Source organism: Apis mellifera, linkage group LG11, assembly GCF_003254395.2.
Source record: "Apis mellifera strain DH4 linkage group LG11, Amel_HAv3.1, whole genome shotgun sequence".
Lineage (NCBI taxonomy): Eukaryota > Metazoa > Arthropoda > Insecta > Hymenoptera > Apidae > Apis > Apis mellifera.
Genome location: NC_037648.1, coordinates 11,550,468 through 11,566,328, shown reverse-complemented (window position 1 = coordinate 11,566,328; position 15,861 = coordinate 11,550,468). Strand labels below are relative to the sequence as shown.

The following is a 15,861-nucleotide window of genomic DNA, read 5'->3' as shown; positions in this document are numbered from 1 at the left end:
GGAATTTTAAATAGTTTTAAAAAAAGATAACGAGGGCGAAAGGATTTTTAAATTGTTTTTCTTCTTTTCAAGACTTCAATGAACTTCTTCGACGATGTAACTTCGTAACAATACTTCGTTCGATTGTATAATTACAATTCCTCTGTCGAAGCAATTTCACTTAAGACGAATACAATATTTCTTCTTAAGAAGAGAAGAGAAAAAAGGAGGGAGGAAGGTCTTCAACAAACGGAGACTGGATTAGCACAAATAGAATCCCTTACAAAGGTAAATTCGAAATCGATGCATTCTCCTAGAGATGTATTATATATATTATATTATTATATCCGTTACTTTTGTGATTTAATCGTCAATTTTCTTTAAGCAAACAATTTGCTGTAATCATCGAAAATAACAGAGGCAATTGTTATTATTCCTCGTCGTAATCTTCCATCTTTCTAATTTCATTCCGACAACAATTTCGCCCCGACTTCCACGCTTCGTTCGTTCCTGTCATTCATTTCTTCGATCGTTTCTTACACGCGTGTGAGCGTGTAAAAAGAAAAGAGATTAAAATATGGACATATATGAACATTGAGATCGTTGTACATTTAATCGTCGTTTCTTTTTCAAGAGGAAAGAAGAAAAATATATGGAGTCACTGTGCGAAATTTCACTTAAAACATTAATAAGAAATACTGAGAGTTTGGAATGGATTGATTTCGAAGAGATATTTTTATACACAACCTTTCACCCGAAATCGATCAAAATTATCAACTTTAGTTGAATTTCTCTGGGATAAAAGTTTTCAAATACTGTCACGAGCTGTCGTGAACGAGAAACGAGATTTCTCACGAATGGAAACATCAATCGAGCCAAAAAATATTTACAAAAATCCTCGAAGAATACGATATGATAATCGAGAAGAAAGCACAACGAATCTATCTCTCTCTATCTTCCCGTGAAATATCGCCCCGTGGAACTCTTTTATCACCGCACGAACTCTTTTTATTCGGCGGATGTGATAAATGTTGCGCCAAAAGCCCAGAATTCCATCGACGAGGAAAGTTTGCGACAACGGATTGGGCGCACGTCGGTCGCATCGTCGATTGTGCGTCGATTTCGTTTCAAGTTTTTTTTCCTTTTTTTTTTTCTTTCTTTCGTTTTTCTTTTTTTCAAAATGGCGATCTCGCGATAAAAAAATTTGCTCGCGATGAAATTGTTATTTCGTGGATCGTTATTCGAGAAATTTGTTTTGTTCGTCACAGATTTCAAATAATGACGTTGGTTTTTAACCGGTTTTTTTTCATGAGTAAACCTTGTTTCTTATTTAAATAGTTTTTTATCGGACGTTTATTGTTATGAGATTATTAAATTCGATAATTGATAAGAATTATAAAAAGATTAATTTGAGAATTTATTCGGGGAGAAAATACTATGATAAATTCGTTAAATTTTTTCGAAATTAATAAACGAAGAAGAGAAATTAGAATTAAATATACAAATCTGTGAATCGATTCAATGCAATTTTCATTCAGAAATCTAATTCAGATAATCAGATCGGCACTATGAATAAAAATTATTAAACAACATAAATAACAACATTTATATATCAACTCGAGTAATATTCACGACTTTCCTCAAAATTTTCCAAAGAAAACTCGTCCTCGACGAAAAGCCAACAGCTCGTAACGTAACGAGTTTAAACGCATCGGTCGTTGCAACGAAGATCTCAAGTGACATTCGAACAGATTGCAATCGTGGGATCGCAACATGACGTCCTCTCTGAAACTTGTAAAAATTTTTCCAACAGCAATTTTGCTGGAAAAAAAAATCCCGCTCGATTAGAAAACTCCTTCCAATTTTCCCTCCTAAAAGTGTCTCTCGTTGTCGACAAGATCGTCGATAAGATCGATCGATCGGCCACGTAAAAGGCTCGGCGGACGCTGTTGCGTCGAAATGAGACATCGATATACAGGATGATGGTGATCGACAGGATGCTGCCTTACAGCAAATTCTCATGATCCTCGATTAGACCGACAATCTCTTGTAATATCGATCGGCTCTTGTGATACACGCGATATGTACCGAGTTTTGGTGGTGGTAAAGTAGTTGTGCATCAGAAGGGCGTAGTGCTTTTCTCGATAAGCAAACTGTACGAAACTGAGACATGTAATAGACAAACAGTGCGGAATTACGTTGAAACACGACCTTCCCGTATGTACGTATGTTTCGAGAGTCGAGCCATGCGTGTTTTGGATTGAAAAGCACTCGAAACAATGGTCCGTCGAGCGGAAAGAGTTCGTATGGATGAAAAAAAGTTTATCGAATAAAGAATAGTAGCGAGAGAAGAGTGTTAGAAATTTTTGCAAGAAGATTGATACATCTTGACTAAGAGGATATGGTTATACACGTATTGATAAATTAATAGAATAAATTCATTTTTACTTTTAATGCATTCGATCGATTCAAAGATGAGGCGTGTATACCTTCATCAAAGAGAATTGATGGTCCAATAGTTTGATCAAAGTTCGGATAAACAAGGTTGGCCAAAAGCTGGGCGAGCAAGCTATCGTGAACACGTAGCAGGAATAATTACACGTAATCTATAATTTTCAAAATTACATGCCTATAAATAAGCAAAAATGTGATATTGCTAAAGAAGAAAAGAAATAAAAAAAATCCGAAGAATCTTGATTAAAATGGAGAAGAAGAATTAGGAGAAAGGTTACAATAAGGACAAAGTTTTATCCCTTCTTTTTAATCTAAAGTAAAATCATCATCCAAGGACAATAATACTCACGACGAGGTTAATAAATTTCACCAGCGTATCGATCGTTTATTTAAATAGAATTATCAAGCGTTTTAATTCCGTCCGTTTACCCCGCGTGTCGACGAACACGGGGGTTAAATGGGAGAAGGGTAAACCCGGGGTAAGGATTAAAGGAAGAATCCTGATTAGTATGTTGGACGATCGATGTTCGTCCATACGCGAGATATACACCTGAAAAGTTTTCGGCCATCGCGAGGATTAATTTATAGCACGGGCGTGGAATCGAATGGGGGAAAGCAGGGGAAGACGAATGACACTGATAACTTGTTCTCCCCTCGAGGGAGAAGGAATCAGGTGTGGAGGGACACGCCGATAACCGGTGTGATAATTTCGATTTCTCGCAAGGGTTGGAAAAACTGTTGTAAAGAATTTCATGGAACGGAAGAATTAATTCGATATATCAAGGACGAAGAAGCTGGAAAATGCCCCGAGTGGTGGAAATTAAAGCGAATAACCAAGAATGCATGCTGCTGAAAAATTCTTTCCGGGTAGAATTTTAATATAAATAGAATACAAACGCGTAGAGACGCTCGTGCATTCGATGATAGATAAGGACTGTGCCATTAATGATTTGTGCCATTTTTACGATCATTAATTTTTAAAGAATCTGTGTGAAATGTGCAACGAAAGAAGTTGAAAATAATTTTTAAAAATTACGAATTCAGGATGATTGATTAATAATCAGAACGTTGTAATTATTGCACGATTTAAAAATCAATTTCCTCTCTTCTTGAAGAGATTTTACTTACAATAAAATCATTATGAATCCACTTATCGATAATTATCCGATTGAACTATCTTCTTTGCAAAATAAATCTTAGCGATAAATATTCCTTCCCATCCCGAAGCATAATAAATTCGAAGGAAGTAACTTTAATCGTACACCAATTTTTTCATTATCAATTTCCAATTGGAATGGAACAAGGCATATTTTCGAACGAATTATGGAAAAGCAGGGAGCAAATTTACACCGGATTGTACGCAAATCCAACGATAAACCCGTGATCCCCATCCGATATACAATTCCAATCGTCTGCATCCCTCTCAGGAACAATCTCCATTTTCCACTTGCTCGGAGAAAGAAGACGGAAGGGGAATCGGCTCATTAACAGGCACGCCTCCTTCTTAATTCCAATAATCGAGCTACCCTATGGCGGGAACAGCGTCTCAACCCCCGGTTGTAACGTACCCAACGTTTCTCTTCTCTTGGTTCCAGCGAAAGGAAAAAGTAAAGAGGCAATTTCAGAGATGTTTATTAGGCCATTCTCGATTCCAATAATCGACGTACCTCGTGGCGGGGAACGTTTCCATCCGTGGAATCGTTACATCGTTCAGTACCACATTTTCTCCGTTCGATGGGACGGTTGCTGGATAAGATAGAGAAGAAAAAAGGAAAAAGGGGAAAGAGAATTTTACAACATCGTGTATTTTTAATTCCAAGTATCCAATAATCGAAATACTTTTGCGGGAAGTTACATCGTTCTAATTCCCATATACTCGATACAAGATTGGGTGCACGTTTAACGGATAACAAAAAAAAAAGAAGGAAATTCTAAAGGCATCCATATTAATTTGAATAATCGAAATATGGAGTTTTTCGGAAATTACATCATTCTACAATAAACTCTTCCGTTCAACATGATGTACGTACGCCATATTTATTAAGTTATTTCTAATTCCAATAATTGTAAAGTATAAACCTTTCATCCTCAAAAGAATCATTTATTGTTAATCAATTTTTAATTCCAATTACCTGAGACATCTTATGAACATAAGCTCCATCCCTTGAAGTAACATTCTCTCGAATTGCACACCCTCCTCTCCTCCCTCCACTTCCAACTACCGCGCACGCACACACGAAAAAAACAAGAGTGCAATTCGAGAGGGGAAGAGAAGGGCCTTCATTAGCCCATTAACCGACCGTTTGCCCAACCTTTAACCGGCCACTCAGATAAGGAAAATTAACCAGGCACGCAGACGTGTTTACACGCGGTTCGCGAGGAGAATGGAGAGGGGGGGAAAGCATCCTGCTCGATGAAAGGAGGGGAATGACGATGAAGGAAGACAGAGTGGGAAGAGAAACAGACGGAAAATCGTCGTTTTCACGGTTGGAACGTAAGGAGTGAGAAAAAGCGACGACGAAACGGATAGGCGAGCTGTGGAGGGTGGGATAAGGAGGGGAAGCGTAGAAGACGAAACAGAGACGAGGGTGGGGGGAGGGGTGTGCGCGCGATACACAGAGGGGAGAGGAAACACAAAGAGGGGCGAAAGGCGGAGGGCGCGCGAGGTGGCGGCGGGAGGGCAGAGGAGGGGGCTGGTTGTGCGAGGGTGGCCTGCTCGGTAGGCGGTGGTGTGGATCAGGAGGGGGCGGAAGGGAGAGGAGGAATAAATGGGGACCGACGCAGTCCTGTCGGGAGCGTCACAGCGGGCGGACGCTCACCACCGACGCTTCTCTCGCTCGCCTCGCCTCGCCTCGCTCATTCTCTCTCCTTCCCTTGCCCCCCTTCAACTCTCTCTCAAGCCCACCACCTCGTCTCTCTCGTCATCTCCATCCCGCAGCAACACAGAGCCGAGCCGCGCGAGACGGAGACCATCAGCCTCACCCTGTCGGTCGCTCGGGATACGTGTGTACCCCCTGTTCCGCCTGTCAAACGCGCAATCCTCGTCGCTCGCCCTCGTGCGCGAGGCCTTCTCCGTATCATCCGTTTTTTCCAAATTCTTCCCCGTTCCTTCCCACTGTTGTTTCTCGCTGTTTGTTCCCCTTTCTCTCTTTCTCTGAATTAGGTTTCCTCATTTTCTTCTTCTTCTTCTTCTTCTTCGATCCTGCCTCAGTGACATACATATATATACATTTATATATATATGTATATATAGATATATTTCGATTTTCTTCCCGATATTTTTTTTTTCACTTCATTTCCATCACTTCTCACTTGTGTGATTACGAGGCGAAGGAGCCGTAATGCGCGCTCGAAACCGCTTCCGCGACCCCGCAAGGAGGTTACCAGTGAACTTGTTGTGTTATCACGGACCAATAGTGCACGCGTAGAGAGAGAGAGAGAGAGAGAGAGAGAGAGAGAGAGAGGGAAAGAAAGAAAGAAAGAAAGAAAGAAAGATCCTTGATCCTTTCCTCGATGAGGACGAGGGATCGCCGAGGATCCCCTTGGACGCTGGCTGTCGACCGGTGATCAAGAGAAATAAAATTATCCACGTTTCTTAATCGATGTGGTGTTGTTCCCTCCGGATTCCAGGACCTGGATTCGTCTCATGAAGCGTCGTCCACGAACTGAGTGGCCGCGATCCGCAACCGGATATCGTCGATCACTGCCTTGGTGCGCGATAGAGAGGTAGATAGATAAAGAAAGAGAGAAAGAGAGAGAGGGAGGGAAATGGACGGGCAGGATCGAGGGAAGGAACGACCGAAGATACTACTACTACTACTACCACTGAGACTACCGAATAACTACCTGATACACCTGAGTTGAGTGTGCGCATCTCCTCAACCGCGAAAATATATCTCGCGAAACGTGATTCCAAAACGTGAGAGGAAAGGGAATTTTTTTTTTTTAACAGTGCGACGATGTTCGACACGACGACGCGTAGATCGTTTGTGAGACGTTTCTCGACGCCCTTCTTCGACGTGCCCTCGATGACGTGACTCGAGTACCGAGAGTTGCCCCGCTTCACAGGACGGATGATCTCGGAGTGCACGTCAGAGAGGAGTTATGATTTCACCCCCGCTTGGATCCCCTTCTTGCGATCGCGGAACTAGCGAAGGTAATATAATGAAAATGATCAATTGGGGGGTTTATATAAGTGGTGATTATATGGTTGTTCGAATCGTGGAAATTGTTAAGATTAACGTGATGAAAGATAAAGGCGGAAAAAAGAATGGAAAGATCGTTTGTATGATGGTTTAATCTTGAGACGAACTCTTGATGATTGATCGATGAAATTCGATGTTTTCGCGATTATTTTAAGTAACACGTTTGATAGGTGAAAATTTTAAGATTGGAATTACAATAAGTAAACTCAGATTTATGATGAATTGATTAGGAAATAGAAATAATTGCTCGATTAACTCTTGATTAAACTATCGCGTTTTTTTCGCGTGTCATGTATTATCCTTTCGTGTATACAAGTACATTTACACGGTAAATAATCTCGAATAGTTGGTCCAATACCAGATAACCGCAATAAAACGATTGACGAATCCAATCTCACTAGTAGTAAAAATGATAAAAGTAGTAGTCTGCCAGCAATTAAAGACGCGATCAAAGAAATTGTTGGCCAGGCAATGTATCAATTATTCGCAAGGACACAAGACATTTCCTGCTGGTCTCGATTGAAACCTTGAAACGACACTGTGTGTCCGGTTCGTTGGTATTAATAAAACCGAAAGAAACTTTATTTCTGGAAGTGACGAGGAAAGTCAAGATCAGTCCTCGTTCCGTTGAATAATTTCTAAGAAATCCCCTCCCCCTTCGATGAATAAGTAACAGTCTTCAATTAGCTGGCATTTCACTGTCACAACGAACCTGTTGTTATAAAACCTGACATGGAATAACAATGTTCCTTGTATATCGAATAAAATAAACGATGTCGATTGTTCGTCCCTCTTGCGCAATATTTCGCTCTTTGTCTAATTGGCAAAGCGGACAAATCCGATCAATCCGATCAATCGGCAGAATTTCTCCCTTTCTTCCGCTCCGATCCCTCGACGGTTAACCTTTTCACTTGAACTTGTCATTACGATTTAACGAATGGCGAGAGATCAAAGTCGTTTATATCCGTATTATAATGTTTCCTCGATACCTTTCTACGAGAATTGTCTTTGATCCAAACGAAACCTTTCGTATCGTTTATAATCGAGATGTTTAGTCTATTAAATTTCGAGGGAATATCGTGCAGCTAAATAAGCTAAATTATTATCGAGCAGATAAGAGACTTTAACCTTTTATCAGGTTAAAGGATTAATTCGTAGAATTCGTAAATTGTTGTTAAATTCCTTGTAACTTTTTTAACTTACTCTCCTTTCCATTCATCGAAAAACTAGTGAAAAGAAAGGAAAACGTATAGATCAATATCGCGATCGTATTACCATCACTTCTCTCGATTTGTAAGAGCATCAATTTCAACATCGATAACGATAACAGGTAACAACAAACGGGAAGGGATGTTTCGTATCCATCCTTCTCCCGCGATTTTAACAAAATAATTTGCATTGCATTCGTCCACCTTCCAAAATCCTAACCTCTAAGAAATATCCTCGAATCGTGGAAATTTCGAGATCGATTTAAAACTCACCATCTACTACTCACCATTAACCCAACCATTATTTCTCTCTCCTCGCCACGGATGAGATGCAACCCCCGGCCTCCCGATTGTTTTTTTCGCCTCTCGAGAATCGATCCCTCGTTGTATACGGGCAATAGGCGCGTGTATGTTTATTTTTTACCGTGAGAAGTCGAAATCTTCCGTGAAAGAGAAAAAGAGAAATGAGAAATGAGCGGGCAACCGTTCGCCGTTCGCACCGGTTCCAATTGATTTAAAGCGGAATCAAGGTCGACCGCCCGTTTAAATTCAGCCTCTGGACGACGTCCGCCGCTCTAAATAAAGTCCGCCTCGAATCGCGATTTACGGGGAATCGACGAGGAGCCGCGTCATTGCATTACATAACTTAATTGCAGTACCGTAGCCGGCCTTCGGCGAAATTGCACCACCGTCTACTCGCGTCTTTCCATACTCGACGTGTGTGTGTGTATGCGTGTGCACGTGGTGTACGTTGTGTGTGTGTGTGTGTGGCGAAGCGTGTGTGTTTATCCAACGTGGACCTGGTAGAGATTTTAGTAAAATTACCGTCATTGCTAATGGCCCGTCGATTTCCATCCCCGCGACGACGTATCGATGTATCGGGGGTGCATTAACATTAATGAACTCGGGAGACAGGGGTATTATATAGGGTAGATTTAAGCTGCTCGCCTCTTTGATCGCGTGACGTTTTGCAACGATTTGTTTGGAAAACGACGCGAGGAAACTTTACTTTTTCATCGCAGGAAAATTGTGTGTAATTCATTCGTATTTTAGAAAAGTGGTAAAAAGAATATGTTTCTCGAGGATATATCATTTCGTTTTGTTGAAATTTTTCTTTTTCTTTCTTTTTACGCGTTATATCGATTGAAAGGAATTGATAAAATTAATTATTCGATAATTGCAATGAAAAGTGAAAGATGGCTTTGGAATGGTGACATTTTGTTAAAGAGAATTTTATATTTTCGAGAAATTGTAATATTTAAGCAAAAGTAGGATAGGTATCATCCCTTTTTGTTTTTTGTAAAACGAGATCGTGGCTATTATAGTTGTGTAAAAGTAAAATATACCATTTTGAACGGTATTTTTATCGAGGTAGCTAAATTAATTCGGCGCCTTTTAACTAGGTAATAAAGTTTTACTTAGGAATATTGAATTAATCGCTGATAAAAGAATCATCATTGTTAAGCAACGAGGGGTTTACGTTAAAGAGGCGCCCTATCAAAATTTCTACGAGCAAAGAAAATATTATGACTTGAAATAGAGTCCGCTAAATCTAAAGATATACGTTAAAATAACTTTCGCACCTAAGTTGTTTGAGAAGTAAAGATTAATAGACATTCTCGTTTTCAAAAAGTTACATTTCCTTAATTTAAGATCCGTGACAAAGATCTTAGAAATAAGATTGCGATTCAATCGAGATTAAATTATCTCATTAACGAGATTGATCCTTCATATCTGATTTAAATAATTATTTCTCCTACGGATGGATAATTATTTAAATTATACTCTAGCTTTCTGATTCGTGTTAGACTTGTCTGAAAATGAAATTGCTTTGTGAAGCTGTTTTTTTACACAGCGTGATGAAATTCTTCGTTTTCAACCTTTTCACGTGTTATGTGTTATAATTTGTTCGTAATCCTTCTATTCTTGACATTTCGTACATCCTTTTCCAGTACGAAAGAATACAAAATTTCTTCTTTTTCTTCTTCTTCAAAAAAAAAGAATGTATTATATTTTACATTGTTGATTAAAATAGAATATAGAAAAATTTTTAATTTTCTATATGGCGTTTAAAGCGTTTTTCCAGTCTTTTTAAACGGATTTAAACGATTCTGTGACGAGAATCATGATTGTACGTATTCTAATCGGTGACCTAATTTTTTAAAGACAGTTCCAAGATGTCTGGACTACTCTGTCCATTAGTCGCGATGTTTCTATTAGAACGGTGGTTTTTCTTCCATTACTTAACTGGATTATCGTGGAACACAGCTATTACGTTGTTTCTTTTTGGCCAAAGTTGAAATTCTTAGTTAGATTTCAATCTCCTTCCTAAAAGAAAGTATTGAAACACGTTATTTCCAATCTAATTAAGAATTTAGAGAAATTTAGAGCGGAGAAAGAAAAAAAGAAAAAAGCGCGGGGATTTATTAGCTTAATTAGTAACGTTTTCGAGCGAGAAAAGAAGAAAGAAAGGCAAGCGCTAAAACTAGGAGCCACTATATTTTCGAATTTCCATTTTTCCTCGATTTTTTTTTTTTTTTTTAACGCTAGAACAATTGACCTGTGCGTTAGTGAAAAGTCGACTCTTAATTCTGTCAAAAAGTAGGTACGTTTTTTCTAGTAATTGCGGAAAAATGAAAAATTGAAAACCATACCTCGTTTTAATGATGCTACAAATAAATGAATTATTCATTTTCTTGTAGCATCTAGGATAAGATTATTAAAAAATAAATATTTATTACAGAATTAAAAAAAAAAAATTGGTTCATGGGAATTTTCATTTTTGTAATATAATCAATTCAAAGTTATCTCGCATATTTTTGCATGTTATATTTATATTTCTCGATAAATGATATCTAATTATTAAAAAAAAAATTGTCTAATTACAATAATTCATAATAATAAATTCCAGATTATAGTTCTTAAATCGTTAATTTAAGAAAAATATAAGAAAAAAAGAAATGAAATAAAATGAATTTACCACTGGAGTGAAAAAGAAAAAAGAAAAGGAACGCTATGAATCTGAATGAGATACGCTACTATTAAAGAAGAGGGAAAAAATTTAATTTCGTGTAACATTTTGAGCGTAATAATAAAACCAAGACACGAAGAAGGAGACGTGGATTCCTTCTAAAAATAATACAGGATATTGATACGCCATTGATACCCGAAGATTCCAAGGAAGAAGCGAAAGGGACACGAGAGCTCTCTCCTCGTCCCCATTAGGATAAAAACGAGTGGTCGTGTCTCGGGAAATCCTGTCGGCATCTCCCTCCCTTCCTCCTTCCCCTACGTTTACGTTTCAACCAATAAAACGTTCGTTTCGAGACGATTATATCGATTCCCCTTATCGATCCTTAACGCAACATGGGAAAAGGTGACAAATTATTATTAATCTGAATTCACGAGAACTATATAAGCGCAAAAAAAAAAAAGGATAATTTCTAAAAAGACGAAAGGGATGAAATAATTTTTAGAGAAAAGACGAAAGGGATGAAATAATTTCTAGAGAAAAGATGAAAGGGATGAAATAATAATTTCTATTTCTTTTATTTTCCAAATATTCTTGAGTTGCGCAAATTTCGAAAAAATTCCAATATTGTTTAAATAATGCATTAAACTTCGATTCTTTTTTTTTTTTAATTATAAATTCGTTATGTCAAAAGAATCGGTCGTCACACCGAAATACTTTGTGAATCGGCAATTTCATCCCCTTCCCCTATCGTTACTAACCTTATTTTCATCGGTAAAATACATACTCGGATAAAATAACGTGACCGATGAACAATGTAATTCATTCATCCGTGCTCCGTGCAAAACGGTGCATTACGCAAAAAAAAAAAAAAAAAAAGGAGAAGAAAAAAAAGTAAAAAAAGTTTCCCTACACCAGTGTGCACACATGGAGAGGGAAAGTGCACCCTCGTCGTTGAACTCTGACTTTTTCCACGAGTGCTTCCCTCTTCGATCAGCGGTAAAGAAGCTCGTGTTTCTTAAACACCGTTAAGGGATGCGTTTGAAACATAGAAAGGAAATCCATAACGCGTACCCTCTTGTTTGTTGAAACTACTACTCAGGCTTTGAAAGCTTTTTTTAACGATCCTTACACACACATATACACCCCCTCCTCCCCGCGAAATCGATAAACTCGTTATTCTCGGTTTTATTTCCGGAACCGAGGAAGGGGGTGGATGGGTCTTTTCCAGCGAAATAGAGGGAAAGAGAGAGAGAAATTGAAAAATGGCTGAAGGAAGAAAAGGAAACTGTGGTTTGGAAGGGATTGCAGATATCGTTTCGTTGCGACACGAGACGAATTTACGACTGGAACGAAACGACACCGAAGAGGGGGTTGATCCGTGAAAAAAATAAAATGAGGCGAAATTCGGGTGATCAAATATTTATAAAGATAGTTGGTTTCTCTTCTTTTTACGATCGATTCATTATCGATATAGCCCGCTTCGAGCTGCGAGGGGGAAAAAAATTCGATCGATCCAGATGTCATCCACGTCGTGCCAAGATTTCGTCATGGTGATGAAATATAGCGTTGCTATAACGAAAAACCGGCTAGGATTTAATCAAGAGACTATTTTTCCTTGCGAAGAAGGAAAGAACGAGAAGGAGGGAAGAGAGAGAGAGAGATGGATCGTTGCAAACGCGTTAATCGATAGGAGATTGGTGATGAAAAAGTTTGTCGCCCTTCCTTTCTTCTCTATCTATCTTCTTTTCGTCGACGCACACACGTTTCCGACTGTGATTTATCGCTCGTAGATTTTTACCGGTATATTTCCGCGATTCATCTTCCGACTGTATTTTTGGTAATCGTGTTTCAAAGATTTTAATATTGTATCGCGTTGAAATTGATAGATAATCGATCGTCGGTATTTTCTTGCATATACAATCAATCGACAAGTTTTATATAAATTATATTAGAAATAAAATAATCAGATGACGAGCGAGGAAAAATATACAGCAAAAATTTCAAATTCTTTGCAATACGTTTCACAACACCGATCATTTTGGCTCTTCAATTTTTCATTTGTTGACCACTTGTCACCGCTTCAACTTATTTTAATCCCGACTTGTCATATTTACTCTCTCTCTCTCTCCCTCCATATTTCCATTCATAAAAACAAAAATCGAGCATTCAAACGATCAGAAGAGAAGAAGAATAAATTACACTCGAGCTTCGAGCATTCAACAACAACGTTTTCCCCTTGCTCTCGAAAATTCTCATCGTTTTCGCGTTAAAAAATGGGTCTCTCGCAGAGACGCCGGCCAAGCCGTCAAAAAAGAATATTTTATTATCCTCTCCCGAGCGAAAAAACCACAGGGCGCCCCGGAATTGGCGAAGTTATTTTCAGAACCGTCTCTGCCCGAAAAGATAATTCGCACGATTTAAATTTTTCATTCGTCCATCGAACGCCCATATTAAAAGCGATTCAGAATTAATCCTCCGAGATGCTTCTCATAGTACAACGTTTATTATATACATGGATCGTTGTGCACGTGTGTTGGATGGAAAGAGAGGGAGCGGCCGATTCGACACGGAAGAGAGAGTAGGACAGAGGATGAAAAAGGACAATTTATGTCCGGATCACGCAATTTTCCGTTCGACCATTAATAAAAAATAGCCGCACCGGAAGAGAAACGTTGTTTCGTCAACGTGTGACATGGATAGAGAAACGCTCTATCGATCTGTTGAAAATAAATCTCGATCTTTCGCCCTGATCATTATACTAATGATCTTTATATTTTTTTTTAGGGGAACGTGGGATGATTTTGACGCGTTACACTGTTTCGAAAAGTTCAAATGTTTGGAAGGATTTTGATAGAAAATTTGATATAATTTTGTTCTGGATTTTGCACCAGGTAATTATTTCTATTTCGAATCGAATTACGAGATTTTAAAATTAATGTTAACCTAATGCAATTTGTAATATGTCAATTCAATGATATCATTAATTAGTGAGTGTATAATTTATTAATAAATTATTCTGCGATCCATTTAATAGTATTCCAGTTACAATATAATGGTTTCACGGTATATATATTCATTCGTTCCTTTGTTATATTTACGATTGAAATACTTGTTTAATTTTTGTCAATTCAATTCTCACGTGTTTAAAATACTCGTTATTAACTACGAACAAAATATAATCAAAAAATTAATATAATTAACGCGATCGTATGATTATTAGCTACTTTTTCCTTATACATCTTCTTAAACACGCTTCCATTTTCAACAAGGAGAATTTCGAATTAATTCAAAGTGAGGCATAGCGAGTGAATCAATACGTATACAGAATGTTAATCCAATTTATCTGTCAATATCCCTCAACGAATAGGACGAATCTAAACATGCATCCATCACATCCGCTGTTCGCGTATTAAAACTCGCCAAGTAAATCTCATCCATCTTGACGAGACAAAGGGTCTACGACGCAAGCTACGACACAAGCTACAACGCAGCTACCCCCTTATGAACCGCAGAGAGTTGAACCGTGAGTACAATCCTCTCAGACAAGTTTCCGTCAAACATCGTCAAGTTTTAAGCGCACTGTTTCCAAGGCCGCCTCAAATCTTCCCTCTTCTCCCCCGTAACTTGCGCAACTCCGCCCCTCGAGCTCGATCTCGATCTCGATCTCGCAAAATTTCATGGAAAAATAAATTTTCGAAGACCGATCCATTCACTGTGAAGGTCCATCCCTCCTCCTACAGAGTGATCCAAAGAGGATTATTTGAAGGAAAGGAGAATCGCAGAGGCGACACGTTCGCGTGTGAATTCTTCGTGGACGATCGCGTCGACCCGTTGGACGATGCGATGCCAGTCGATAAAATTGTAAAATATTAATCGAGGCGGAACGAAGGGAGCAGCATTGGCATTGGGAGGAAGATAAGGAAGCGGAGGCGGGAAGGAGGAATAAATCGATATCAGCTGCGAGCGTGGAGAGGGAGAGGAAGCTCGATGAAAGTTGATAGGGACGGAAGCGATCGAAAGCGGAAGAGGGTGGAAAGTCGGCGAGAGGGGTGTGGAGGAAATTTTCGAACCGGCTCGCGAGAGAAAAGATGCGAGCCGGTGAGATCGGATCGATCCTCGAAGAAGGGGAAGGGGGCTTTCTCGATTTGGGCCGTGCACGGTTTGATCCTTTCGAGCGATGCACGTATCGTTGGTTTATATTCCTGACGGACGATCAGGAAGAACAGGAGGAGAGGCTACGATGAGGAGATCGATGGGACGCGGCACGTTCAGTGAAGTGCATCATTGCGATAAAGAAACAGAGTTGTCGCGCGCAAGCTGCTGCTGCTACATCCGGGCCTCGACGGATCTGACTTGAGGAGGAAGGGACGAGTAAATGTCACTGAGAAGGTTGGTAATTGTCGGATCTGTTGTGTACCACCATCCTCTCTAACAGTGGATTTGAAAAGAAAAAGAAAAGACGCGGCGCAATCGTGTTTTCGCCGAAGGGATCGATATCCGTTATATCTGTTTTTATCGATTAATGGATATTTTTGTAACGTTTACTTGTTATTTTGAATTATTTTTGAATCCACTGATGAGAGGATCAAAGCAACTAGGACGAAGAAAAAGGACACTTTGAATATCTAGGTTCTCTCGTCGAAAGTCTTTGGATCGAAATCTCGAATAATCTAATATTTCTCTTCGTTAGGTACACTCAAATTGTCGTCACTGCTTTCGAATCCATTGGCAAAAAAATAGAAGGGAGAAGTGACAAGAATAAAGCAACGAAGAACACTGTGAATCATTGATCGAGTCTTCAGATCCCAATCTTGAGTGGGTCTAATATTCCTCTTCGCTTCTGCAAGTATCTTGAGACGCATAGAACCAATTCGAATTCTCATTTTTACGAAAGAAGAACGAATAGAGGTATGATTCGTGTGTATATATACATATAAGATGATATGTTGGTTTATTAGTCGCGATTTGTTCTTGAAAAGATGTAGGTCAGAGGATTCTTCGTTTTAGGAAATAGGAAAGTCCAGAGATTGATTTATGGCCG

The 15,861-nt window shown here is 39.0% G+C and overlaps 1 protein-coding gene across 4 annotated transcripts in view; it reads left to right on the top strand.

Annotated features, from left to right (window-relative positions):
• Positions 1–15,861, top strand: part of LOC410317 (small conductance calcium-activated potassium channel protein) — a 228,054-nt gene that overhangs the window by 112,365 nt on the left and 99,828 nt on the right. Inside the window, exons 1-2 of one of the 4 annotated variants that reach the window (XM_006566312.3) lie at positions 5,206–6,299; positions 6,386–6,589. The exons of the other annotated variants lie outside the window; for them this stretch is intronic. The gene's annotated coding sequence lies outside the window, so the exon portion shown is untranslated. Of the gene's footprint in view, positions 1–5,205; positions 6,300–6,385; positions 6,590–15,861 lie in introns of those variants that run through there. 4 annotated transcript variants of the gene reach the window in all.